The sequence below is a fragment of the Nomascus leucogenys genome, chromosome 12 (assembly GCF_006542625.1).
Source record: "Nomascus leucogenys isolate Asia chromosome 12, Asia_NLE_v1, whole genome shotgun sequence".
NCBI lineage: Eukaryota > Metazoa > Chordata > Mammalia > Primates > Hylobatidae > Nomascus > Nomascus leucogenys.
In genome coordinates, this window is record NC_044392.1 from 51,829,782 (window position 1) to 51,857,043 (window position 27,262).

At 41.4% G+C, this 27,262-nt stretch overlaps 1 long non-coding RNA gene and 1 pseudogene across 2 annotated transcripts in view; one reads left to right on the forward strand and one right to left on the reverse strand.

The window, feature by feature from the left end:
* LOC100583376 overlaps window positions 1-7,626 on the forward strand; it is a 40,412-nt pseudogene extending 32,786 nt beyond the window's left edge. Inside the window, exons 8-14 of the transcript XR_004032671.1 lie at window positions 2,406-2,569; window positions 3,612-3,663; window positions 4,321-4,493; window positions 5,198-5,249; window positions 5,859-6,031; window positions 6,730-6,781; window positions 7,384-7,626. The product of XR_004032671.1 is annotated as a neuroblastoma breakpoint family member 3-like (transcript). The remainder of the gene's footprint in view (window positions 1-2,405; window positions 2,570-3,611; window positions 3,664-4,320; window positions 4,494-5,197; window positions 5,250-5,858; window positions 6,032-6,729; window positions 6,782-7,383) is intronic.
* A 7,205-nt stretch (window positions 7,627-14,831) lies between these two features.
* On the reverse strand, window positions 14,832-15,967 carry LOC105739135. The gene is made up of 3 exons (XR_001115010.2): window positions 15,667-15,967; window positions 15,170-15,318; window positions 14,832-15,073 (listed from the first exon to the last, which is right to left on the reverse strand). It is a non-coding gene; the product is annotated as an uncharacterized LOC105739135 (long non-coding RNA).
* Between the last annotated feature and the right edge of the window lie 11,295 nt (window positions 15,968-27,262).

Here is a 27,262-nt window from a genome sequence, read left to right on the forward strand (position 1 = left end):
CTGTTGATGTGGGGTGGAGAGTTCTGTAGGTGTTTATTAGGTCTGCTTGGTGCAGAGCTGAGTTCAAGTCCTGGATATCCTTGTTAAGCTTCTGTCTCATCGATCTGTCTAATATTGACAGTGGGGTGTTAAAGTCTCCCATTATGATTGTGTGGGAGTCTAAGTCTTCTTTTTAGGTCTCTAAGAACTTGCTTTATGAATCTGGGTGCTCCTGTATTGGGTACATATGTATTTAGGATAGTTAGCTCTTCTTGTTGAATTGATCCCTTTACCATTATGTAATGGCCTTCTTTGTCTCTTTTGATCTTTGTTGGTTTAAAGTCTGTTTTATCAGAGACTAGGATTGCAACCCCTGCTTTTCTTTGCTTTCTATTTGCTTGGTAGATCTTCCTCCATCCCTTTATTTTGAGCCTATGTGTGTCTTTGCACATGCAATGGGTCTCCTGAATACAGCACACTGATGAGTCTTGACTCTTTATCCAATTTGCCAGTCTGTGTTTTTTAATTGGGGCATTTAGCCCATTTACATTTCAGGTTAATATTGTTATGGGTGAATTTGATCCTGTCATTATGATGTTAGCTGGTTATTTTGCCTGTTAGTTGATGCACTTTCTTCCTAGCATTGATGGTCTTTACAATTTGGCATGCTTTTGCAGTGGCTGGTACTGGTTGTTCCTTTCCATGTTTAGTGCTTCCTTCAGGAGCTCTTGTAAGGCAGGCCTGGTGGTGACAAAATCTCTCAGCATTTGCTTGTCTGTAAAGGATTTTATTTCTCCTTCACTTATGAAGCTTCATTTGGCTGGATATGAAATTCTGGGTTGAAAATTCTTTTCTTTCAGAATGTTGAATATTGGCCCCCACTCTCTTGTAGCTTGTAGGGTTTCTGCCAAGAAATCTGCTGTTAGTCTGATGGGCTTCCTTTGTGGGTAACCCGACCTTTCTCTCTGGCTGCCCTTAACATTTTTTCCTGCATTTCAACTTTGGTGAATCTGACAATTATGTGTCTTGGAGTTGCTTTTCTCGAGGAGTATCTTTGTGGTGTTCTCTGTATTTCCGGAATTTGAATGTTGGCCTGCCTTGCTAGGTTGGGGAAGTTCTGCTGGATAATATTCCGAAAAGTGTTTTCCAGCTTGGTTCCATTCTCCCCGTCACTTTCAGGTACACCAATCAAATGTAGATTTGGCCTTTTCACATAGTCCCATATTTCTTGGAGGCTTTGTTCATTTCTTTTTACTCTTTTTTTCTCTAAAATTCTCTTCTCACTTCATTTCATTAATTTGATCTTCAATCACTGATGCCCTTTCTTCCACTTCATCTAATTGGCTACTGAAGCCTGTGCATGCATCACATAGTTCTCCTGCCATGGTTTTCAGCTCCATCAGGTCATTTAAGGTCTTCTCTACACTGTTTATTCTAGTTAGCCATTCATCTAATTTTTTTTCAAGGTTTTTAGTTACCTTGCAATGGGTTTGCACATCCTCCTTTAGCTCAGAGAGGTTTGTTATTACTGTCTTTTTGAAGCCTACTTCTGTCAACTCGTCAAAGTTATTCTCCATCCTGCTTTGTTCCATTGCTGAAAAGGAGTTGCAATCCTTTGGAGGAGAAGTGGTGCTCTGGTTTTCAGAATTTTCAGCTTTTCTGCTCTGGTTTCTCCTGATCTTTGTCATTTTATCTACCTTTGGTGTTTGATGATGGTGGCCTACAGATGGGGTTTTGGTGTGGATGTTCTTTTTGTTGATGTTGATACTGTTCCTTTCTGTTTGTTAGTTTTCCTTCTAACAGTCAGGTCCCTCAGCTGCAGGTCTGTTGGAGTTTGCTGGAAGTCCACTCCAGACACTCAAACAGGGATTTCTTGGTGTTGCCTGTTCTCTCCCATGTGTTTAAATCCAGGGAGAGATGTATATAGGCTATCTGCCCATTTTTTGTTAGTATGTTTGCTAGTATTTGTGCAAGAAAAGAAATGGAAAAAATTAAAATATTATATCAAAATATTGGAAAAATGGGGCCCTTAATATGTGAGATCTGTGTCTGCACTGCCTCAAGAGCTCTGTTCACTTGAATGCTGCATGTAAAATTCAACCCAATTTATGCAAAGTAGTTGAAGCCCTGTGTTAGTTCTCTGTGCTGCAAGTCATGATGGTAGTTTACAGGGAGATTCTGGGTGCCCTACATTGGCTCATCTGTGGCAAATGTACTGAGCACGTGCTGCCCATTTTTGCTCTGTCCCCAGAGCAGACACCCTCTACCCTGCATTTAGAAGGACAGTTTTATTTCTCTTGAAGGAAAGATGCCTTTGGTTTCTGTGACCACTCCATTCTGTCTCCCATCAGAACATCTGGGAGGTTTTGTTGTCTAATCTCTATTGGTTAAATCTTCTGTCATCCCTGTCCTGCCTGGCTCATCAGGAATCTGCAGGAGTCTGAAGAGGAGGAAGCCCCTCAGGAGTTCTAGGATGAAGGTTATTCGACTCTCTCAATTCCTCCTGACAAGTCAGCCTCGTACCAGTCTTACAGGAGCACCTTTCACTCATTAGAGGAACAGCAAGTCGGTTTGGCTCTTGTCGTAGGCAGTGAGTACTCCATTGTGAAAGTGATAAAGCTCCAGTTCATGTCCCAGGTAGACCCCATAATCTTTGGGCCTTGTGCCCCTGGTTGGGCTGAGAGTTGCCATCACTGTGGGCTGAACCTATATATCAATGTAGATTTCAATCACTCTGGAGTCGAGTCCGAAGAACAGGCATGGGGTGGGTCAGTGAGCTTGGCTCTCTTCCTAGTCTCAGGCCATGCCCATGCCACCCTGGATCGACTGTCAGGACATTGAACTCAAGGCAGGTGTGGCAAACTCACACCAAGCTCTGCAGCACATGCCCAGGAGTTGTCTATCAGATCAGCTCATCTGAATTAAATGTCTCTTGCCAGCTACGAAGTTCCTTATGAGTTTTGTTCCCAAAGCATGTCTGTGGAGTTCTTTACCTGCCCAAGGCCAGTGTCACCCTTGTCTACCTCTCGGTGGAAGATGTGACCCAGGTTTCACTGAATTTATCCCCATTTTCTGTGTCTTCTAAGTTGGCTTGTTTTAGCCCATCTGTTCATCATCTTGCTGGTATGTTTTCTAGATAAATGGCTGACTTTTCACCCACAAAAGCCATAATAGCTGATGCTTCTTTGTAGAACCAAGTCTCATTTTGACTCAAGAGCTGGTACATTGCACCCCTCCATCAAATCTCAGTGTCCACAATCTCGTAAACTATCAAATCCTGGGTATTTGATGAGAGAATCCTGAATATTGCAGTATCTCTCCTACAAGGTGTTAGAACTATTTGCCTAAACTCTATTGGGAGAAATATTGCTCATTTGTGTACACAAACCTAGGACAGAACACATTGGGAAGATAATGTTCCAAAACAGGGGAATTTTGCCCAAGGTTCAAGAAAGGAACCAAGTCAGTTCTCTCAAGACTTGACCTCAGGACTCCTGGTATATTTCTCTCAAAGTCTCCTGTTCTCACACTGAGAAAACTGATGTCCCTGTGTTAGGATTGGACAGAGGAAGGTTTCTGTGTGCAAGGAAGAACTGCTTAATGTAAGAGGCCCCATCTGAATTTATTTTCAGGACATCGATGTGAGCAAGTGAAAAAGGAGGACCAAGAGGCAACAGATCCCAGGTGAGTCTGAGAAATTGTGGACAGTTAATTTGGTGTTGACACCTGGAGACGCCAAGTCCAGGGAAAACAGTACATGCTGAAAATAATGATTTCATCTTGTCAGACAAGTCTGAATTATGCCTACTAACATTGCTTTTGGTTCTCATTACATTAAATGTTTAGGTTTTCTTTTCTTCCTACCCTTATCATTTACTAACCTAGTGAAGGTTGACCATACCTCAAAAGCTGTCTTCTCATAGTGACTGCAGGGAAACTTGAGCACATTTTATGCAAAGTTATTAAGCCCACTCTTTTCATGATCACTGTTTGCTGTGCGTCCTGAGGGCACAAATACAGAGTGTCCTTTGATTCCCTCATCAGTGTGTCACCTGGCCAATTCACTGAGCTCACTATCTCTCTGTCTCTCTCTCTCTCCCTGTGTGTGTGTGTGTGTATGCATGTGTGTGGGTGTGTGTGTGTGTCTCTCTCTCTTCCTCTTTCATCCGTTTATACCTGACCCTGGTCTATCCCAACATAAAGGCAATAATTTGTTACCTCATTACTGGATCTGTTCTTTTTCTTTTAAAACACTTCCTTATGTTACCCATGAAATCTAGCTGGGGCTGTGTGGTTTCTGATTTCCTCTGCCTTATTCTTTACTTTCTCCTACTTTTCCAGGCTCAGCAGGGAGCTGCTGGACAAGAAAGAGACTGAAGTCTTGCAGGACTCACTGGATATATGTTATTCAACTCCTTCCGGTTATCTTGAACTGCCTGACTCATGCCAGCCCTACAGAAGTGCCTTTTACTCATTGGAGGAACAGCACCTTGGCTTGGCTCTTGATGTGGACAGTGAGTACCTTACTATGAAGGTGATAAGCCTCCACCTGGTCTTCCAGATAGGGATGATATTCCTCTTCCAAGTGGCCCTTACTGACCCAAGAGATGTCATTGCCATAGGCAGGGCCTATGGATGCATATAGCTTGTAATGAAACTGTAGTTTCAGTTGGAAGCCCAGACATGAAATGGGTCAGTGAGCATGGCTCTATTCCTAGTCTCCAGCCATGCCTGTGGCAACCTGAGCCCACTCTCAGCACATTGGACCCAGGCAGATGTGAAAAATTCACAAAACTATGATTTGGACTCAAGGGTTTGTAGATTTTCTCCGTCATTTTAATTTCAGGGTCTTGCAACCATGAACAAGATGGGCATTTGATGAGACAGGGCTGAATACTGCAGTTTTCCTCCTAGAAATCATCTGGGGCATTTTCTTTGAATTGATGGGAACAATAAGGCATAACTGTTTCCACAAACTCGGGATAAATGATTTTAGGATAAAGATCTACCATAATAGTCGTATTTCACTCTTGGTTCTGAGATGCAACTAAAGAATCTCTATCATGACCGGCTTTCAGGCCTCCTGAAGTATATCTCTCCCATTGTCCTGTTCTGATGCTGAGGAGCCTGAAGTCCCTGTGTGGGGATTAGACAGTGGACTGTTATGGGTGTAAGTGAATTGGCTTATTTTGTCTGTCCCTGTCTGAATTTATCGTAGGAATTAAAAAGGACCAAGAAGAGGAAGAAGACCAAGGCCCATCATGCCCCAGGTAACTTTGAACAATTGTGAACAGCTACTTCTATGTTGACACCTGGAGATTCTTGGTTCAGGGAAGACAGAGCAGGCTGACAATATCGATTACATCTTTTCAACCAAGCCTGAATTATTCCTACTAACACTGCTGTTTGTTTTCATTGCAGTAGATATTTAGGTTTCCATTTCTTCCTCCCCTTATCATTTACTAACCTACTGTAGGTTGACCAGACTTCAAAAGTTGTATTCTTATGGTGACTGCATGGAATCTTGAGCACATTTTATGGAAAATTATTGAGCACAGTCTTTTCATGATCACTGTATGCTGTGTGTTCTGAGGGCACTAACTCAGAGTGTCCTGTTACTCCCTCATCAGTGTGTCACCTGGACAATTCACTGAGCTCTCTCTTTTTCTCTGTGTCTGTCTCTCTGTCTGTCTTTGTCTTTCTTTCTTTTCCATTTGGCCCTGTTCTGTCCCAACATGAAGGCTATAATTTGTTACCTCATTAATGGGCCTATCCTTTTTCTTTTTTAGCCACTTCCTTATGCTACCCATGAAATCTAATTGGGGCTCGGTTGTGTCTGATTTCCCCTGGCTTATTCTTTAGGTTTTCTACTTTTGCAGGCTCAGCAGAGAGCTGCTGAAGGTAGTAGAGTCTGAAGTTTTGCAGGACTCACTGGATAGAAGTTATTTGACACCTTCCAGTTGTCTTGAACTGCCTGACTCATGCCAGCCCTATGGAAGTTCCTTTTACTCATTGGAGGAACAACACGTTGGCTTTTCTCTTGATGTGGATGGTGAGTATCTTTCTATGAAGGCAATAAGGATCCACTGAGTCTTCCATATAGAGATCATATTCCTGCTCCAAGTGGCCGTTACTGAGCTGAGAGATGTCATTGCTGCAGTGAGGACCTATAGGCACATAGGTTGAATGAAACTCTAGTTCTACCTGGAAGCCCAGACATGGGATGGGTCAGTGAGCATGGCTCTCTTCCTCATCTCAGGCCATGCCTGTGGCACTCTGATTCTACTCTCAAGACATTGGACCTGGGCAGATGTGACAAATTCAGAGAACTATGATTTTGACTCAAGGGTTTGTAGATTTCCTTTTTCACTCAAAATCCTCACAAGCATGAACAACCTGAGTGTTTGATGAAACAGGGCTGATTATTGCAGTTTTTCTCCTAGAAATCATTTGAGGGCATGTGCTCTAAATTGATTGGAAAAATATGGCATAACCATTTGCACAAACTTGGGACAAATGATATTGGGATAACGATCTACCAGAACATGGACTTTTTACCGTTAGTTTCTGGGACAAAAACCAAGGAATCTCTATCATGAGCAGCCTTCAGGCCTCCTGAAATATATTTCCCACAGTGTCCTATTCTTATGCTGAGGAGCCTGAGGTCCCAGTGTGAGGATTAGACAGTGGATTGTTATGTGTGTAGGGGAATCAGCTTAATGTGTCTGTCCATGTCTGAATTTATTTCAGAAATTGAAAAGTACCAAGAAGGGGAAGAAGATCAGAACCCACCATGCCCCAGGTAATCTTCAGCAATTGTGGATGCTTAATTCTGTGTTAACACCTGGAGACGACAGATTCAGGGAAAACAGAGTGTGTTTGATTTCATGTTTTCAACGAAGGCCGAATTACTCCTAATGTCATTGCTGTTGGTTTTCATTGTAGTAGACATTTAGGTTTTCATTTCTTCCTCCCCTTATCATTTACTAATGTACCATAGGTTGACCATACCTCAAAAGCTGTACTTTCATGGCGACTGCATAGAATTTTGAGCACGTTTTCTGGAAAGTTAAAGAGCTCACTCTTTTGCTGTGTGTCATGAGGACACTAACTCAGAATGTCCTTTTACTCCCTTATCAGTGTGTCACCTGGCTAATTCACTGAGCTCGCTTTCTCTCTCTCTCTGTCTCTGTCTCTCTCTCTCTCTCTCCCTGTCTTTCTCTTCCATTGTTTTCTACCTGGCCCTGTTCTATCCCAACATAAAGGCAATAATTTTTTACCTCATTAATGGATCTATCCTTTTTCTTTTTTAATCACTTCCTTGTGTTACCCCTGAAATCTAGCTGGGGCTCTGTGGTGTCTGATTTTCCCTGGCTGCTTCTTTAGTTTTGTCTGCTTTTCCAGGCTCAACGGGGTGCCGATGGAAGTGGAAGAGGCTGAAGTCTTGCAGGACTCACTGGATAGATGTTATTCACCTCCTCCAACTTAGTTTGAACTACCTGACTCATTCCAGCACTACAGAAGTGCCTTTTACTCACTTAAGGAACAGCACAGCAGCTTGGCCCTTGAGTGGACAATACGTTTTTTACTTTGATGGGGATAAAGCTCCACCTGGTCTTCTAGATGGGAGTCATATTCCCACACTAAGCGGCCCTTATTAAACTGAGAGATGTCATTGCTGCAGGCAGGACCTATAGGCACATGTAGGTTTGAATAAAACTATAGTTCCATTTTGAAGCCCAGGCAAGGATGGGTCACTGGGCATGGCTCTATTCCTATTCTCAGACCATGCCAGTGGCAACCTGTGCTAAGTCTGAAGACATTGGACCCAAGTTAGGTGTGACACATTTACATAACTGTGCAGCACATGCCAGGACTGATCTGTCAGACATTCTAAATTGAACCATATATCTCTGGGTAGCTACAAAGTTCCTCAGGGATTTCATTTTGCAGGCATGTCTCTGACCTTCTATACCTGCTCAAGGTCAGTGTCATCTTTGTGTTTAGCTCATCCAAAGATGTTACCCTAGTTTCAGTGAACCTAACCCCATTCTTTGTATCTTCAGTGTTGGTTTGTTTTAGCTGATCCTTCTGTAACACAGGAGGGATCCTTGGCTGAGGATTATATTTCAGAACCACTGACTGCTCTTGACAATTGTTAACCCACTAGGCTGCTTTGATGAGAGAAGCTACAGTCCTTCAGCCTCCAATTGATATCAATACTTAGGAAGACCACAGCTAGATGGACAAACAGCATTGAGAGGCTGTAGCCATGCTCTTCTCAATTCCTATCCTGTAGAGAACAGGAGTCAGGAGCCAATGGCAGGAGACAGCATGTCACCTGGGAATCTGCCAGTGCAGAATGTGAACAATGCCATGTTCTTGCAGAAAACGCTTAGCCTGAGTTTCATAGGAGGTAATCACCAGACAACTGCATAATGTAGAACACTGAGCAGGACAACCGACCTATCTCCTTCACACAGTCCATGTCACCACGAATCACACAACAAAAAGGAGAAGAGACATTTTGGGTTCAAAAAAAAAGTAAAAAGATAATGTAGCTACATTTCTTTAGTTATTTTGAACCCCAAATATTTCCTCATCTTTTTGTTGCTGTCATTGATTGTGGTGACATGGACTTGTTTGTAGAGGACAGATCAGCTGTCTGGCTCAATAGTCTACTTTCTGAAGTTGTCTGAAAATGTCTTCATGATTAAATTCAGCCTAAACGTTTTGCCAGGAACACTGCAGAGTCAATGCTGTGAGTTTCCAACCTCAGCCCATCTGCGGGCAGAGAAGGTCTAGTTTGTCCATCACCATTATCATGATGTCAGGACTGGTTACTTGGTTAAGGAGGGGTCTAGGAGATCTGTCCCTTTTAGAGACACCTTACTTATAATGAAGTATTTAGGAAAGTGGTTTTTAAAAGTATAAATGTCCTGTATTCTAATGATCATCCTCTAAACATTTTATCATTTATTAATCATCCCCGCCTGTATCTATCATTAGATTCATATCTCTACACTGGAAATTTTCTGTCTCAATTTTTACTGTGCCTTTGTTTTTGCTGGTGTCTGTTGTTGAAAAAAAAGTTCTCTGCCTGAGTTTTAACTTTTGTCCAAAGTCAATTTTAATTTATACAATTAAAAACTTTTGCCTATCACTCTGGACTGCTGGATTGTTTTTTACATTCAGTGTTATAATCTTTTATTATGCTGATTGTTTTTCATGGGTACTGATGCGAATTAATAAAAACATTTTCATTTCCCTGTTTATTTTCTAATCTCTTCCACATTGTAGGCTATGTTTACCATATGTAGCAGAATGTATTTACTACTTTTCTTGGTTCCAATTATTTGTATTCTTTGTGAGTGTGTGTGTGTGTGGCTGTGTGTGCCTTTGGCATTTAGGAAGGGTTGTAGAGCTCATGTTTAATATTGCACTAAAAATGTTTCTGATAGTTCCCCCCCTTTGAACTAGACATACTTCTAATATTTGGTTTATACATTTTAAATTATAACTTTCAGCGTCAAATATTTCCATATGACAGTCAGTTACATAATGTGTTTTCTTTTTCCTACCTTCTCAACCTGCCACTTCTCATAACAGTATTTGAACCTAAACATATACCAGTGACATTCCGTGATTGTCATCTTGTCCCCACGTTTGTTTTTGGTTTAGATCCTCAATTAAATATATTAATGCTCATGAGCTATTCAAAAGTGAATGTTACAGTCATCTCTTGCTGAGTGGTACTCATCCTTAACAGAGTCCTCCTGAGGGAATTGGGTCTCACTGAGTTTAGCATGTTTAATAATCTTTTCTCACGGTCTTAAAACATGGATCACATTACTGGATATAAGGTGCTTGCCCAAAATGATTTTTCTTGAGTTTTTAGGAGATATTGTCTTCCTTGGGGGACATATATGGTGTATGTTCTCATCGCAGGATTCTATTTTGTTCTACCAGGAACTCTAATTTCTGCCAGTTACTTCATTCATTTGTTCTCTTCACCACGAGTCTCCAGAGGATACTTCCATGGTCCACGCCTCCCCATCTCCCAGGAATTCTGCGTTTCCAAGACTGGCAATTCTTGTCCTCTGCATGGTGAAGCTCTTTCCTTTCAATTCCCCAGTAGCCAGTGCTCTAATCCACCAGGTCTCAGGCATGATCTGTGTTTCTCCACACTTGCTTCTGTGGATAGTTTTACCTGTGTTCTGTCATTAACACAGGTAAAATGTCTCCCTGCTGTCCTGGCCTCTATTTGCATAGTGTTTCCTGCTCCCTCTGCTGTCGTGTGTCTCCCACACCCGGCTAAATAAAATCACCTGAGGGCCACAATGTTTCCTAGCCCTGGTGTGTAGGGGCAGGATTATGGGTGGAATTTTTGACTCTCTAAGTTAACCCCTAGGGCTTTGAAGTGTATGTTGAGAAATTCAGCTGTTATCATCCTAGGTGGACTTACTCTCTCCCATCCTCCTACTTCAAATGCAGAACTTCAATCATGTACAAAAGAAGACTGAATCATATAATAGAACACACCCTTATTCATTGGCTGGCTTCACCAATCATCTCATGGCTGAACTTTTAAAAATACAATCTTAGACACATACCTATGAAATGTATATGTGTGTGTGTATATATATATATATGAATTTGCTTCTGAGATTATGGAGGCTGAAATTCCAAAGATGGAAGGAAAGCTGTATACCCAGGAAAACATTTGTTTTCCATTAGGCTTCTTAATTCTCTCCTGGCATTTGATTGATTGTATGAGCCCCACCCCCATTAAGGAGGGCAATCTGCTTCACTTAGTCTGCCCATCCCAGTGTTAATCGTATCTGAAACACTCTCTGGAACACAACCAGAATCATGTTTGGCCAAATGTCCTGGCACCGTGGTGCTCGGTCACAGTGACAAGTACAAGTAACTATCACACTTGCCCTTTGTCATATTTGTGATTTCCACTGTTTTTCTCCCAATCCGCAGCTTATATTTGTTCTTTTATTACTGTCTTGTGTTGAGCAAAAACTTTTAATTTTTATAAAGTTGAAGTTATTAATGTTTTCTTTAATGGTTTGTGTTTATTGATAACAAAGAACACTTTGCCTAACTCTGTGTCATGAAGATTTTTTCTTATATTTTCTGCTATACTTTTTCTAGTTTTATAGTTTATATTTAGTTGCATAATCCTTTTTGAGTTAGTTTTTGAGTCAGTATTGAGGTTCAGGTGAATTTTTTTCCTTTGGGGATATGCATGTCCAGTTGTTTCTACACAATTTGTTGACAAGAGAATGCCTTCTCCACTGAGTCTTATTTGGACATTTGTCAATCCATTGGGTGGTTGAGATTGGTGAGAGGACTGTCCTGGTGTTTGGACAGAGAGACAGGGCGTGAAGTAGGGTAGTTCTTATGGGAAAAATTAAGGAAGACACATTTTTCTGTGAAGCATAGGAAAGCCCCAAGCAAAATTGAGGTGGCCTCTGCCAGCATGTTGTAGCACACTTATCTCTGCTCTCTCTACCTGTCCTGTTGCAAAAGCTTGGGTGTGCATAGACACTGAGGTCGAGTGGTGTCTTTGGGCACTTTTGAGCATTGACACCAAAGCTGCAGCATCAAATCTTAGAATATCAAGCAGCCAGGGGGATCACCTGAGGTCAGGAGCTCACGACCAGCCTGACTAGCATGGTGAAACCCCATATCTACTAAATCAAAAAAAATTAGCCAGTTATGGTGGTGCGTGCTTGTAAACTGAGCTACTTGGGAGGCTGAGACAGGAGAATCGCTTGTGTACCTGGGAGGCGGAAGTGGCAGTGAGCCAAGATCACACCATTGCACTCCAGCCTGGGCAATGAGAGTGAAGCTCCATCCCCCCCACCAAAAAGTAAATAAAAATAAAAGAATATCAAGCAGCCAAAGAAGCAGGAAAACATAACACATAAGGAAGAATCTAATATCTAGTTGAAATTGACACACGTTGGAAATAGAAGAAAAGGACATTAGAGCAGTTAGTATAATTGTGTTTTAATTAAATGGAGAGATTGAAGATTTTTTAAATATCAAATTCTGTAGATAAAAACTATGATTTACAGTCTGAAATGGAAGAAGGCACTGGATTAAACATTGCAGAAGAGATTATTGAACTAGATGGAATAGAAGTTGAAACTAACATAAATGAAACACACAGTAACAAATGACTTGAAAACATAAAAAGACCATCAGCATAAAAACGTTAAACATCCTAGTATAAGGCTAAATGGAATCCCTGAAGGGTATGTAGTGGAGAAGAGAAATAAAGATATTTAAAACATTCTGGATGAAAGATTTAGAAGCTCCATGGAAACTATAAACTTCAAATATTACAGAAATACAATTATTCTAAGCAGAAGAAACATGAAGAAAACTTCACCAAGGAACACCTTAATCAAATCTGTTAAAACCAGTGATAAAAAGGAAATCTTAAAAGGAATAAAAGGAGAAAGAGCATGTTACATACAGAGCACTAAATATAAGGATGGCATAAGATTTCTCATCGGAAACTTTACAAACAAGAAGTTTGCAATAAAGTACTTAAAAAAAGAAAAACTGAAGTCTACAATTCTTCACCTGGCCAATTTATCTTTCAAAAATAAACATGAGAAAAAATATTTTTGAACAGAAAACAAAATGATCTCAATTTGCAGATGGTGTGATCCTATGTATAGAAAATCCCAAATAATACATACAAATGCAAACACACATACATGCACACAGAGACCACAGACACACACACACACACACACACTACTAGAGTTAGTAAGTGAATTCAGCAAACTTTCAGCAAACAATCAGTTGTGTTAGCAGTGAACAATCTGAGAAGAAAATTGACACATTTATTTCATTCATAATAGCACCTGTAAGGATAATATGCCTGGGAATAATTTTTTTCAAGGAGGTGCAGTACTTGTACACAGACAGCTACAGAACATTGCTCATGGAGATTAAGGAAGACCTAAATAAATGGAAAGATATCTTGTGTTCATGGGTTGGAAGTTGTAACATGGTTAAGATAAAAATACAACTAAAAGCAATCCACAGATTCAATACAATCCTATCAAAAAGTGGCCTTTTTTACAGGAATGCCTAAGAAAAACTTCATATTCTTAAAAAATAGCAAGTGTCCCCCCAAAACAAAAGCAATCTTGAAATGTAAGAAGGAGCATTCTCTATTCCAAAGGTCTTTAACTGCTGTCAGCAATACTTGGTAGTCTTCAATATATAGGCTTTCACATCTTTGATTTTTCTGCTTTTGTTTCTAGACACGATCTCACTCACTCAGGCTGGAGTACAGTGGCACGATCACAGCTCACTGTAGCATGGAATTCTCAGGCCTGTGACATCCTAGGGCCTCATCCACTGAGTTCCTGGGACTACAGGCTCACACCACCACACCGGGATAATTTTTCTGATTTGCAATAGAAATGAGTTTTCACTATGTTTCCTAGGCTAGTTTCAAGCTTCTGAGCTCAAGCGAACCTCCTGCCACAGCCTTCCAAAGTGCTGAGATTTGAAGCCAAGCCTGGCTGGCTTTCACATCTTTCCTATGTAGTTTATATTTCTTGATGCTATTGAGAGCCTGGCTGGCTTTCAGATCTTTGCTACATAGTTTATATTTCTTGATGTTATTGTAAATGTTTATTAAAGGAATCTTTTTAAAATTTTGTATTAAAATTATATATTTAAGGAATACAATCTGAGGACTACGTATACATATACACATACCTATACATATACACATACCTATACATATACATATACATATACATATACATATACATATACATATACATATACAATGAACCAATGCATACTAGGTGAGGGGCTGTCTTGTGCGCAAACCCAAAGTCCCTGGCTCATGAAGCCTTTGCCTAGAAGGATGGAGGGATCAGCAAGATGGGCACATGGCAGGTTCTGTCTTTGTTGCGGGCACCTGCCCACTCGGGTCTCTGGCAATACTAACCAGGCTTCACGATGGGTGAGGTGAGATAGGAATGGGAAAGTGGATGACCTCAGATCCAGAGACTGCAGTTGTCACCTGGGGACCTGGCATGTGCGTGGAGGAGTCTCCCACTTATTTGGCCCTGGGTCAATGCCCCAACATGCACAAGGACAGGAGTCTCAGCCTCAATGTTTTAGGAGCCCCCAGTCTTCTAAAGAGGGTTAGTGGTGGGGAAGAATGTTCAACAAAACAGAAGAGTTATGGGTACTCTAGCCTGGCAACAGAGAATACTTCCTTGTGCTGCTAAATGGCAATATTTGACAATTATGGATGACACAATTGAGCAAGAGCTTTCACTGTTTAACAAGCAGTGTCTCTGGAACACTAGGTTAGTGCCGTCAGATGTTGACTGAAAAGTCAGTGGTTTGAGCCCATCCAGTCACATTAATGTTTCTAGCTGACATGACCTTCCATCTGAAAAGTCTCTTCCTTGGACCAAATATCTCTCAAATCTTCTCTTCTTGTCTCTTGTCTATTTTCCAAGGCACCTCTTTGTTGCTTGAGGCAAAAAAAAGTCCATTTTTAATCCACACCCAACAAACATCTACCCTTACTTATCCTGGTTTTTAGGGTTTTGAGTTTGTTTGTTTGTTTGTTTTCTCTGCTTCTCATATTTGGAATACTGGAAATTCCTAAAGTGGAAAATGACAGAACCTGAATCACAACTATGGTGAAGCCATGGGCTCTGGGTGAAAAACCTAATCTGCCAGGGTTTGAAGTTTAACACATTAATTTTCTGTGCCCCCATTTCTATCTGTCCAATAGGCTAAATCAGAACACTTAGGTTGTCCAAAGTTTAAATGAGCGTGGAGCCAATGCCTGTCATGTAGTAATTGGTCAACACGCATGAGCTCCTAACAGCGTCATGGCCACCAGCATTTCCACCAGGCTTAGATCTTTGAAATGTCCTTCTTGATATGAACGGATCATTCTTCAAACATTCTCTAACCGATGGCCATGAAATTGCTCCAATGTGTATTATTACAAATACAAAAGCAGGGATCAGACTGACACATGTATCTGTCGTGCATCGCTTGTCTATTTCTCCGTAGACACCTGGAGATGGAACTGTCAGACCAAAGTATTTATACATTTCTGATTTTGCTAATTTCTATCTAAATTACTGTGAAAAGAAGATATAACAAGTCATACTTTTAACATTTTATGAGAATTCTTTTTTTCTCCATCTTCTGGCCAAAACTGGGAAGTATTTCCCTACCATTTCCTCTGAACTTACTTTGTCAACATTTCTGTAATCATACAGGGGGATCACATTGTATGCATGACATCAAATTCAAATCCTTAAATGAAAAGAGGGATTAACATGACTGTATAAAAATTTTTATTCAAAATACAAAGATGCAAATATATATGTGTACATAAATATATATATATACATATACATATATGAGGAAGGGATTTTTTTATTTGGATACTTTATCAAAGTTATATATACTTGAAAATTTGTTTAGTACAACAGCAGTCCCTTTGTGTACTCCCAGAGTTTCATCACATAGAAGCAATTATTTAGTTATCTCCTTATGTCTAAATATATATTATTACTTTTTGATTTTCAAGTTTAGGCACTATCTCTCTTTCACATACTTACTCATCACCACCACCCTCAAACATGCCTCTCACTACCTTACCCTCTAACATGTTTATGTCCTAGTTTGCTGGGTCAATTACTACATTGTTATAACTTGTATATTTTATTCAGAGTTCAGTCACATTGGATATACATAGCAGGAATGAAAGGCCAGTATCTTCAGGGATTCTCTCTCAAGTGGATAAGCTTCAGAGATTTTTGTAATCTTTGGTCACCCTCCCCATCTTTTTCCTATTCCAGGTAAGTACTGGATCTGATGGGCCCAGCTTAGGTCAGGCACTCTCTCCTTGAGCAGGGGAGAGTGGGGCATCTTCATGTGTAGTACCAGGAAGACACTGTCCAAAGAGGGAAGGGTAGTTCTAAGACAGAAAAGTCAATCTGGGATATGGGTAGGCAAAACAAAGACAGGAAAAAAAAAAGTGTCTCTTCTGTGAGGGGAGCATGCAGTAGAGGGTGGATTCAGAGTGGGAGGGGAGAGTTTTGAGAGACATGGGCCATGGATATCCCTCTCTGGGCTGGAGCCACACAAGACTCTTGGGGTCTCTCAGGGGCAGGGAGCTGAGGAGAATCTGCCCTCCCCAACCTGCGAGACTGGTGAGAGGACTGTCCTGGTCACCAGACAGAAATGGGGTCTGGGCCAGAGCAGTTCTTGTGGGAAAGAAAGGACAGGACATCTTCTCCTTAAGGTAAGGTCCTGAGTCGGGTCTTGGTAGGGAGGGAGGTTACCGTGGGCATTGGCAGCTGAAGATGGTTGGCCAGATGAGGGCACTGAAATCTATGTCCTATAAACTTGTAGTTCTAGTAAAAGAATAGCTGCAGTAAAGGGTCTTTAGGAAGGAGAGGTGGAAGACCTGATTTGGGTTGGGGGTCCAAGAAGAATGTCTGCCTTGCTGTGCAGAAGCCTTCTGCATAACCTCCCTGGTCCCCTTGCTCAGTCTCCTGGACAGACCCCTGTGAGCCCTGGAAGTGCACAGTCAGCTCAGCCAAGGCACCTCCAGCTGGGACTCATCCCTGGGCATTTCTGTGGCCTTGGGTGCCCTGGCCTCCTCCAGGCCCTGTCTTGCAGGCAATCATCCTGCAAGGGAAGGGGGAAAGGAGGCTACTTGACAGTTAACTCTGAGCAGCTTCACAAGGTCCTGACTTAGCTCCTAGTCACTTGCAAACCTATATACCCCATCTCATCCCCCAAACGATGAAAAGAAACTTTGCCAGTACTCATGCCAGACAAATAGGATGGGACTCTTCCATAGAGCCAAGTTCTTAGGATATCAATAAGAGATGGAAACCACCTGCTGGAAGGCGCCACAGTGGGAACCTTGGGGACAGGGAGCAGTCACTGAACTGTCAGGGTGAATCCTGGCTCCTGGCCCTCACACACCCTTTCTCCCCCTCCCTCCTTCTCTCTTCTCTTCTCTCTGCTTTTCCCCCTCTCTCCCCTGCATGCCTCAGGTACCTTCCGTGAGCCCTCACTGCTGCTTTTCAGAGGTTGCAAAGTGAGCCCTCAAAACACTTTGTAACCTTGGACATTTCCAAAACTGGAGAGATTTGGCCACACCATTTGTATAAGTTAGGAATGTCCTCCAGAGTTCTTGTCTAAATTTTTCTGTTGATGAGAAGAGAACAAAAGAGTTTCCATCTGATTTGGTCCTAAGGCAACTTCTCCTAGGAGAAGAGTCTGGGCAAGAAGAAGGGGGTTGCCCAGGGCCCAAGACTTGCCCTTTACAGCTGCTCTCCTCCTCCCCGCTTCACTGTGGGAGAGCTGGCCAGGGATCAGGAACCTCTGTTCTCCACAGATGCTAGGATTCCAGGCTCAAATCTAAATATTGACTGATTTAGGAGGCTAAGAGAGGCAATTCCCTGGAGAGAGGTGTCAGGAGTTCAGACAAGAGCAGCATCTAGTTGCCATCCACAGAGACTCCAAGACAGGAATCCACTGGTAGCTGGTTGGAGGGGATCCCATGAAAACAAAAAGAAACATGCACATTAGAACTGGACCCAATATCAGGAGATTAAAAACTGCTCCATCCTATGGGATGAAGGAATTAGGGAATCCTGGAAGTAAAGTTTTTCATGTAGGTAATTTCTTCCAAAGAGACACAGGGCAACGGCCCAATGACATGAGTAAAAGAAAATTCGGGGTCTAGGATTGAGGGAGGCAGCCTTTTTTTATTATTATTATACTTTAAGTTTTAGGGTACATGTGCACAATGTGCAGGTTCGTTACATATGTATCCATGGGCCATGTTGGTGTGCTGCACCCATTAACTCGTCATTTAGCATTAGGTATATCTCCTAATGCTGTCCCTCCCCCCTTCCCCCCACCCCACAACAGTCCCAGGAGTGTGATGTTCCCCTTCCTGTGTCCATGTGTTCTCATTGTTCAATTCCCACCTATGAGTGAGAACATGCGGTGTTTGGTTTTTTGTCCTTGCGATAGTTTACTGAGAATGATGGTTTCCAGTTTCATCCATGTCCCGACAAAGGACACGAACTCATAATTTTTTATGGCTGCATAGTATTCCATGGTGTATATGTGCCACATTTTCTTAATCCAGTCTATTGTCGTTGGACATTTGGGTTGGTTCCAACTCTTTGCTATTGTGAATAGTGCCTCAATAAACATACGTGTGCATGTGTCTGTATAGCAGCATGATTTATAGTCCTTTGGGTATATACCCAGTAATGGGATGGCTGGGTCAAATGGTATTTCTACTTCTAGATCCCTGAGGAGTCACCACACTGACTTCCACAATGGTTGAACTAGTTTACAATCCCACCAACAGTGCAGAAGTGTTCCTATTTCTCCACATCCTCTCCAGCACCTGTTGTTTCCTGACTTTTTAATGATGGCCATTCTAACTGGTGTGAGATGGTATCTCATTGTGGTTTTGATTTGCATTTCTCTGATGGCCAGTGATGATGAGCATTTTTTCATGTGTTTTTTGGCTGCACAAATGTCTTCTTTTGAGAAGTGTCTGTTCATGTCCTTCACCCACTTTTTGATCGGGTTGTTTGTTTTTTTCTTGTAAATTTGTTTGAGTTCATTGTAGATTCTGGATATTAGCCCTTTGTCAGATGAGCAGGTTGTGAAAATTTTCTCCCATTTTGTACGTTGCCTGTCCACTCTGATGGTATTTTATTTTGCTGTGCAGAAGCTCTTTAGTTTAACTAGATCCCATTTGTCAATTTTGGCTTTTGTTGCCATTGCTTTTGGTGTTTTAGACATGAAGTCCTTGCATAAGCCTATGTCCTGAATGGTATTGCCTGGGTTTTCTTCTAGGGTTTTTATGTTCTTAGGTCTAACATGTAAGTCTTTAATCCATCTTGAATTAACTTTTGTATAAGGTGTAAGGAAGGGATCCAGTTTCAGCTTTCTACATATGGCTAGCCAGTTTTTCCAGCACCATTTATTAAATAGGGAATCCTTTTCCTATTGCTTGTTTTTGTCAGGTTTGTAAAAAATCAGATAGTTGTAGATATGTGGCATTATTCCTGAGGGCTCTGTTCTGTTCCATTGATCTATGTCTCTGTTGTGGTACCAGTACCATGCTCTTTTGGTTACTGTAGTCTTGTAGTATAGTTTGAAGTCAGGTAGCATGATGGGGAGGCAGGCTTTTTAGTGGAGGAGACCTCTGACCTGGAGGCCCAGGGTCACCCTGAGAGGGGAGGGGTCTTGCTGGGTCACTGGGTCCAGGACTCCAGTTGCATATAGCCAGTGGCCTGGAGGGTCCATGACCACGATTGGGGCAATTTCCCCCACTCCACTTAGGGAGCAATAGAGAGGAACCTCACTGGAATTATACAGAAAGTCCCAATGAGACTTGAACTCTGATCACTGTATTCAGAGTCCAAATCCCTCACCATTACACCATAGAACCTCACAGTAACTTATAACTGGAGGTAACTAAGTTCATACTTAGCAGCCATAGTTCTCATGCACCTATGTTAAGGCATTTCTTCTGATCTCTGAAGCAACACCAAGGAAGGTGGACCTGTGAGAGAGAAGTCGTCCTCTATCTTTCTCTCTGCCCTCTCCTTTGATCAACTTTTATCATTTCATTTGCACCTCAGAAAATGAGGCAAAATCCAGTTTGGGCTTAGGGCCAGAGAAGAGCCCTTTGAGGCCTCCCTCCTGGAAAACATACTTTCTCAGTTTACCAGCATTTCCTATACCAAGGGGAAATTTCTGCAAACTGTAGTGTTATATTCTTTTTGCCTTCCCTCTTTTCCCTTTGTCCAGGGAGGCCAGATGATTGTTACAGCAGGACTTGGAACTTCCTGGGTGCCTTGCCACCTTCCTTCATGTAATAAATAATGGTTGACACCAAGCAAGTGGGATTGGGAGGCAGGGAGTCTTTTATTTTCTTCTTCATATACTGCTATGCCTTTGTTTAGTTGGTTTTGGCAAGATTTTCTCACCAGAAATGGAGATTTGTTGGATTTAAAATACAAAGAAATCAGCCATATTTTACATTTCTATAAAACACTCAAACCAGGCCACACACACCTGCTGTGACTCAAAATCGACCATATACTGTCAAGGTCAGGAGGCAGGGCCCTGACACTTAAGCACAGTGTGTTTTCTCAGAATTGGCCAAGTTGACGCCATTCTAATTTCTCAATATACCACAACCCATTATTGCAGTTTTTAAAAGGGTACATGTATTTTTACCAAAACCCCAGGGGTTCAGTATAGGTCCTGCTGCTCAGCACACAGAAAGCCAATCATTGAGACATTGAGTATTGCTGAGGAAGAAGGCTTTAATCGGGTGCTGCAGCTGAGGAGAAGGGAGATTAGTCTCAAATGTATCTCCCTGATCGACTAAAGTTAGGGGTTTATATAGCAGGGAAGAAATGTAACTGTGAGTGGTAAAAGAGGAACTAGGGAGTGGTGATGAAGCACTCATGATGAGTGAGGGTTATGGCATCTCATGGTCTAGAGGCTGTGATCAGCTGAGTTTCAGGTCTATGATGCTTTCTGAGAGGTCTGAGAGTCTTTTCTTGAGGAAGGAACTCAGATAAAACAAATATAGTTTGTTTTAATGAATGGCTTCACCTCAGGAGTTTGAAAACAGCCTGGGCAATATGGTGAAACCCTGTCTCTACCAAAAATACAAAAAAAAAAAAAAAAAAGAGGGTTGATTCCAAGATGGCTGAATAGGAACAGCTCCAGTCTACGGTTCCCAGTGAGAGTGACACAGAAGATGGGTGATTTCTGCATTTCCAACTGAGGTACATGGTTCATCTCATCAGGACTGGTTGGAGAGTGGGTGCAGCCCATGGTGGACAAGCCAAAGCAGGGTGGGGCATTGCCTCACTTGGGAAGCACAAGGGGTTGGGGGATTTCTTTTTCCTAGCCAAAGGAAATGGTGAGTGACCGTACATGGAGAAGCAGTACATTTCTGCCCAAATACTGTGCATTTTCCACTGTCTCCACAACTGACAGACCAGGAGATTCCCTCCCATGTGTGGCTCAGTGGGTCCCAAACCCATGGAGCCTTGCCTACTTCTAGTGCAGCAGTCCGGGATCAACTGGATACACTGAAGCATGGCAGGGGGAGGGGGTTCTGCCACTGCTGAGGCTTGAGTAGGTGGTTGTATGGTCACAGTGTAAACAAAGTGGTATGGAAGCTTGAACTGGGTGGTGCCCACCACAGCTCAGCAAGGCATACTGCCTCTCTGGATTCCACCTCTGGGGGCAAAGCATATCTGAATAAAAGGCAGCAGACAGCTTCTACAGACTTAAACGTCCATGCCTGACAGTTCTGAAGAGAGCAGTGGTTATCCCTTCATGGTGTTTGAGCTCCGGTAACAGACAGACAGCCTCCTCAAGTGGGTCCCTGACCACCGTATAGCCTGACTGGGAGACACCTCCAGTAGGGGCCAACAGACACCTCACACAGGCGGGTGTCCCTCTGAGATGAAGCTTCCAGACGAAGGATCAGGCAGCAATATTAGCTATTCTACAGCCTCTGCTGGTGACGCCCAGGCAAACAGGGTCTGGAGTGGACCTCCAGCAAACTCCAACAGACCTGCAGCTGAGGGGCCTGCCTGTTAGAAGGAAAATTAACCAATAGAAAGGAACAGCATCAACATCAACAAAAAGGACATCCACACCAAAACCCCATCCGTAGGTGACTAACATCAAAGACCAAAGTAGTAGATAAAACCACAAAGATGGGGAGAAACCAGAGCAGAAAGGCTGAAAATTCCAAAAATCAGAATGCCTCTTCTCCTCCAAAGGAACACAAATCCTCACCAGCAAGGGAACAAAACTGGATGGAGAATGAGTTTGACAAGGTGACAGAAGCAGGCTTCAGAAGGTCGGTAATAACAAACTTCTCTGGGCTAAAGGAGCATGTTCTAATCCATTGCAAGGAAGCTGAAAACATTGAAGAAAGGTTAGATGAATGGCTAACTAGAATAAACAGTGTAGAGAAGAGCTTAAATGACCTGAAGGAGCTGAAAACCACAGTGCAAGAACCTCGTGAAACATACACAAGTTTCAATAGGAAATTTGATCAAGCAGAATAAAGGATATCAGTGATTGAAGATCAAATTAATGAAATAAAGCAAGAAGACAAGATTTGAGAAAAAAGAGTACAAAGAAATGAACAAAGCTTCCAAGAAATTTGGGACTATGTGAAAAGACCAAATCTACATTTGATTGGTGTATCTGAAAGTGATGGGGAGAATGGAACCAAGTTAGGGAACACTCTTTAGGATATTATTCAGGAGAAATTCCCAAACCTAGCAAGGCAGGCCAACATTCAAATTCAGAAAATACAGAGAACACCACAAAGATACTCACTGAGAAGAGCAACCCCAAGACATATAATTGTCAGATTCGCCAAGGTTGAAATGAAAAAAAAAAAAAAAAGGAATGTTAAGGGAAGCCAGAGAGAAATGTTGGGTTACCCACAAAGGGAAGCTCATCAGACTAACAGCAGATCTCTCAGCAGAAACCGTACAAGCCAGAAGAGAGTGGGGGCCAATATTCAACATTCTTAAAGAAAAGATTTTCAACCCAGAATTTCATATCCAGCCAAACGAAGTTTCATAAGTGAAGGAGAAACAAAATACTTTACAGATGAGCAAATGCTGAGAGATTTTGTCACCACCAGGCCTGCCTTACAAGAGCTCCTGAAGGAAGCACTAAACATGGAAAGGAACGACCAGTACCAGCCACTGCAAAAACATGCCAAATTGTAAAGACCATCTATGGTATGAAGAAACTGCATCAATCAATGGGCAAAATAACCAGCTAGCATCATAATGACAGGATCAAATTCACTCATAATAATATTAACTGGAAATGTAAATGGGCAAAATGCCCTAATTAAAAGACACAGACTGGCAAATTGGACAAAGAGTCAAGACCCATCAGTGTGCTGTATTCAGGAGACCCATCTCACGTGCAAAGACACACATAGGCTCAAAATAAAGGGATGGAGGAAGATCTACCAAGCAAATGGAAAGCAAAAAGAAGCAGGGGTTGCAATCCTGGTCTCTGATAAAATAGACTTTAAAAAACAAAGATCAAAAGAGACAAAGAAGGCCACTACATAATGGTAAAGGGATCAATTCAACAAGAAGAGCTAACTATCCTAAATATATATGCACCCAACACAGGAGCACCCAGATTCATAAAGCAAGTTCTTAGAGGCCTAAAAAGAGACACAGACTCCCAAACAATCATAATGGGAGATTTTAACACCCCACTGTCAATATTAGACAGATCAATGAGACAGAAGCTTAACAAGGATATCCAGGACTTGAACTCAGCTCTGGACCAAGTGGACCTAATAGACATCTACAGAACTCTCCACCCCAAATCAGCAGAATATAAATTCTTCTCAGCACCACATCACACTTATTCTAAAATTGACCACATAATTGAAAGTAAAACATTCCTCAGTGAATGTAAAAGAACAGAAATCACAACAATCTCTCTCTCAGACCACAGCACAATCAAATTAGAACTCAGGATTAAGAAATTCACTCAAAACTGCACAGCTACATGGAAACTGAACAACCTGCTCCTGAATGACTATTGGGTAAATAGCGAAATGAAGGGAGAAATAAAGATGTTCTTTGGAACCAATGAGAACAAAGACAAAACATACAGAATCTCTGGGACACATTTGAAGCAGTGTTTAGAGGGAAATTTATAGCACTAAATGCCCCCAAGAGAAAGCAGGAAAGATCTAAAATCAGCACACTAACATCACAATTAAAAGAACTACAGAGGCAAGAGCAAACACATTCAAAAGCTAGCAGAAAACAAGAAGTAACTAAGATCAGAGCAGAACTGAAGGAGATAGAGACACAAAAAACCCTTCAAAAAATCAATGAATCTAGGAGCTGGTTTTTTGAAAAGATCAACAAAATAGACCCCTAGCAAGATCCATAAAGGAGAAAAGAGACAAGAATCAAATAGACACAACAAAAAATGAAAAAGGGGATATCACCACTGATCCCACAGAAATACAAACTACCATCAGAGAATACTATAAACACCTCTATGCAAATAAACTAGAAAACTTAGAAGAAATGGATAAATTCCTGGACTCATACACCCTCCCAAGACTAAATCAGGAAGAACTCAAATCCTAGAATAGACCAATAACAGGCTCTGAAATTGAGGCAATAATTAATAGCCTAACAACCAAAAACATTCCAGGACCAGATAGATTCACAGCCAAATTCTACCAGAGGTACAAAGAGGAGCTGGAACCATTCCTTCTGAAACTATTCCAATCAATAGAAAAAGGAGGAATCCTCCCTAAATCATTTTATGAGGCTAGCATCATCCTGACACCAAAGCCTGGCAGAGACAAAACAAAAAAAGATAATTTTAGGTCAATATCTCTAATGAACATTGATGTGAAAATCCTCAACAAAATACTGGCAAACTGAATCCTGCAGCAGCACATCAAAAAGCTTATCCACCATGATCAAGTCAGCTTCATCCCTGGGATGCAAGGCTGGTTCAACATACACAAATCAATAAATGTAATCCATCAAATAAACAGAACCAATGACAAAAACCACATGATTATCTCAAATGATGCAGAAAAGGCCTTCAACAAAATTCAACAGCCTTTCATGCTAAAAACTCTCAATAAACTAGGTATTGATTGAATATATCTCAAAATAATGAGAGCCATTTATGACAAACCCACAGCCAATATAATAATGAATGGGCAAAAACTGGATGTATTCCCTTTGAAAACCAGCACAAGACAACAATGCCCTCTCTCACCACTCCTATTCAATGCAGTACTGGAAGTTCTGGCCAGGCCAATCAGGCAAGAGAAAGAAATAAAGGTATTCAATTAGGAAAAGAGGAAGTCAAATTGTCTCTGTTTGCACATGACATGATTGTGTATTTAGAAAACCCCATCATCTCAGCCCAAAATCTCCTTAAGCTGATAAGCAACTTCAGCAAAATCTCAGGATACAAAATCAATGTGCAAAAATTACAAGCATTCCTATACACCAAGAACAGACAAACAGAGAGCCAAATCATGAGTGAACTCCCACTCACAATTGCTTCAAAGAGAATAAAATATCTAGGAATCCAACTTACAAAGGATGTGAAAGACCTCTTCAAGGAGAACTACAAACCACTGCTCAACGAAATAAAAGAGGACACAAACAAATGGAAGAACATTCCATGCTCATGGATAGGAAGAATCAATATTGTGAAAATGGCCACACTGCCCAAGGTAATTTATAGATTAAATGCTATCCCCATCGAGCTACCACTGACTTTCTTCACAGAATTAGAAAAAAACTACTTTAAACTTCATATGGAGCCAAAAAAGAGCCCCCATAGCCAAGACAATCCTAAGCCAATAGAACAAAGCTGGAGGCATCATGCTACCTGACTTCAAACTATACTACAATGCTACAGTAACCAAAACAGCATGGTACTGGTACCAAAACAGAGATATAGACCAATGGAACAGAACAGAGCCCTCAGAAATAACACCACACATCTACAACCATCTGATCTTTGACAAACCTGACAAAAACAAGCAATTGGGAAAGGATTCCCTATTTAATGAATGGTGCTGGGGAAACTGGCTAGCCATATGTAGAAAGCTGAAAATGGATACCTTCCTTATACCTTACACAAAAATTAACTGAAGATGGATTAAAGACTTAAATGTAAGATGTAACACCATAAAAACCCTAGAAGAAAACCTAGGCAATACCATCCAGGACACAGGCATGGGCAAAGATTTCATGATTAAAACACCAAAAGCAATGGCAACAAAAGTCAACATAGACAAATGGGATCCAATTAAACTAAAGAGATTCTGCACAGCAAAAGAAACTATCATCAGAGAGAACAGGCAACCTACAGAATGGGAGAAAATTTTTGCAATCTATCCATCTGACAAAGGGCTAATATCCAGAATCTAGAAAGAACTTAAACAAATTTACAAGAAAAAAACTACCCCATCAAAAAGTGGGCAGAGGATATGAATAGACACTTCTCAAAAGAAGATATTTATGCAGCCAACAGACATATGAAAAAATGCTCATCATCACTGGTCATCTGAGAAATGAAAATCAAAACCACAATGAGATACCACTCATGCCAGTTAGAATGATGATCATTAAAAAGTCAGGAAACAACAGATGCTGGAGAGGATGTGGAGAAATAGGAACGCTTTTACACTGTTGGTGGGAGTATAAATTGGTTCAACCATTGTGGAAGACAGTGTGGTGATTCCTCAAGGGCCTAGAACTAGAAATACCATTTGACCCAGCAATCCCATTACTGGGTATATACCCAAAAGATTATAAATCATGCTACCATAAAGACACATGCACACCTATGTTCATTGTGGCACTATTCACAATAGCAAAGACTTGGAACCAACCTAAATGTCCATCAATAATAGACTAGATAAAGAAAATGTGGCACATATACATCAAGGAATACTATGCAGCCATAAAAAGGATGAGTTTGTGTCCTTCGCAGGGACATGGATGAAGCTGGAAACCATCACCCTCAGCAAAATATCACAAGGGCAGAAAACCAAACTCTGCATGTTCTCACTCTTAAGTGGGAGTTGACCAATGAGAACACATGGAGACAGGGAGGGGAACATCACACACTGGGGTCTGTTGTGGGGTAGGGGGCTGGGGGAGGGATAGCGTTAGCAGAAATACCTAATGTAAATGACGAGTTGATGCATGCAGCAAACCAACATGGCACATGTATACCTATGTAACAAACCTGTACGTTGTGCACATGTACCCTAGAACCTAAAGTATTTTTTTAAAAAGATTATTTCTTTGAATAAGTGTTCTACTCTTTGCTCCTTCTCAACCATCTCTTTAAGGCCAATGAATCTTTGATTTTCTCTTTTGAGGCCCTCTTCTAGATCTCTTAAGCATTCTGTGTTCCTTCTCATTCTTTTCTTTTTTCTCCTCTGACTGTATTTTCAAATAGCTTGTTTTCATGCTCACTAATTCTTTCTTCTGCTTGATCAATTCTACTGAGACCCACTAATGCATTTTCCAGCTCCAGGATTTGTTTGTTTTTTTTCTATTACTTCAGTATCCTTGTTAAATTTCTGATATATTTCTGAATTGTTTCTCTGTGTTTTCTTGAA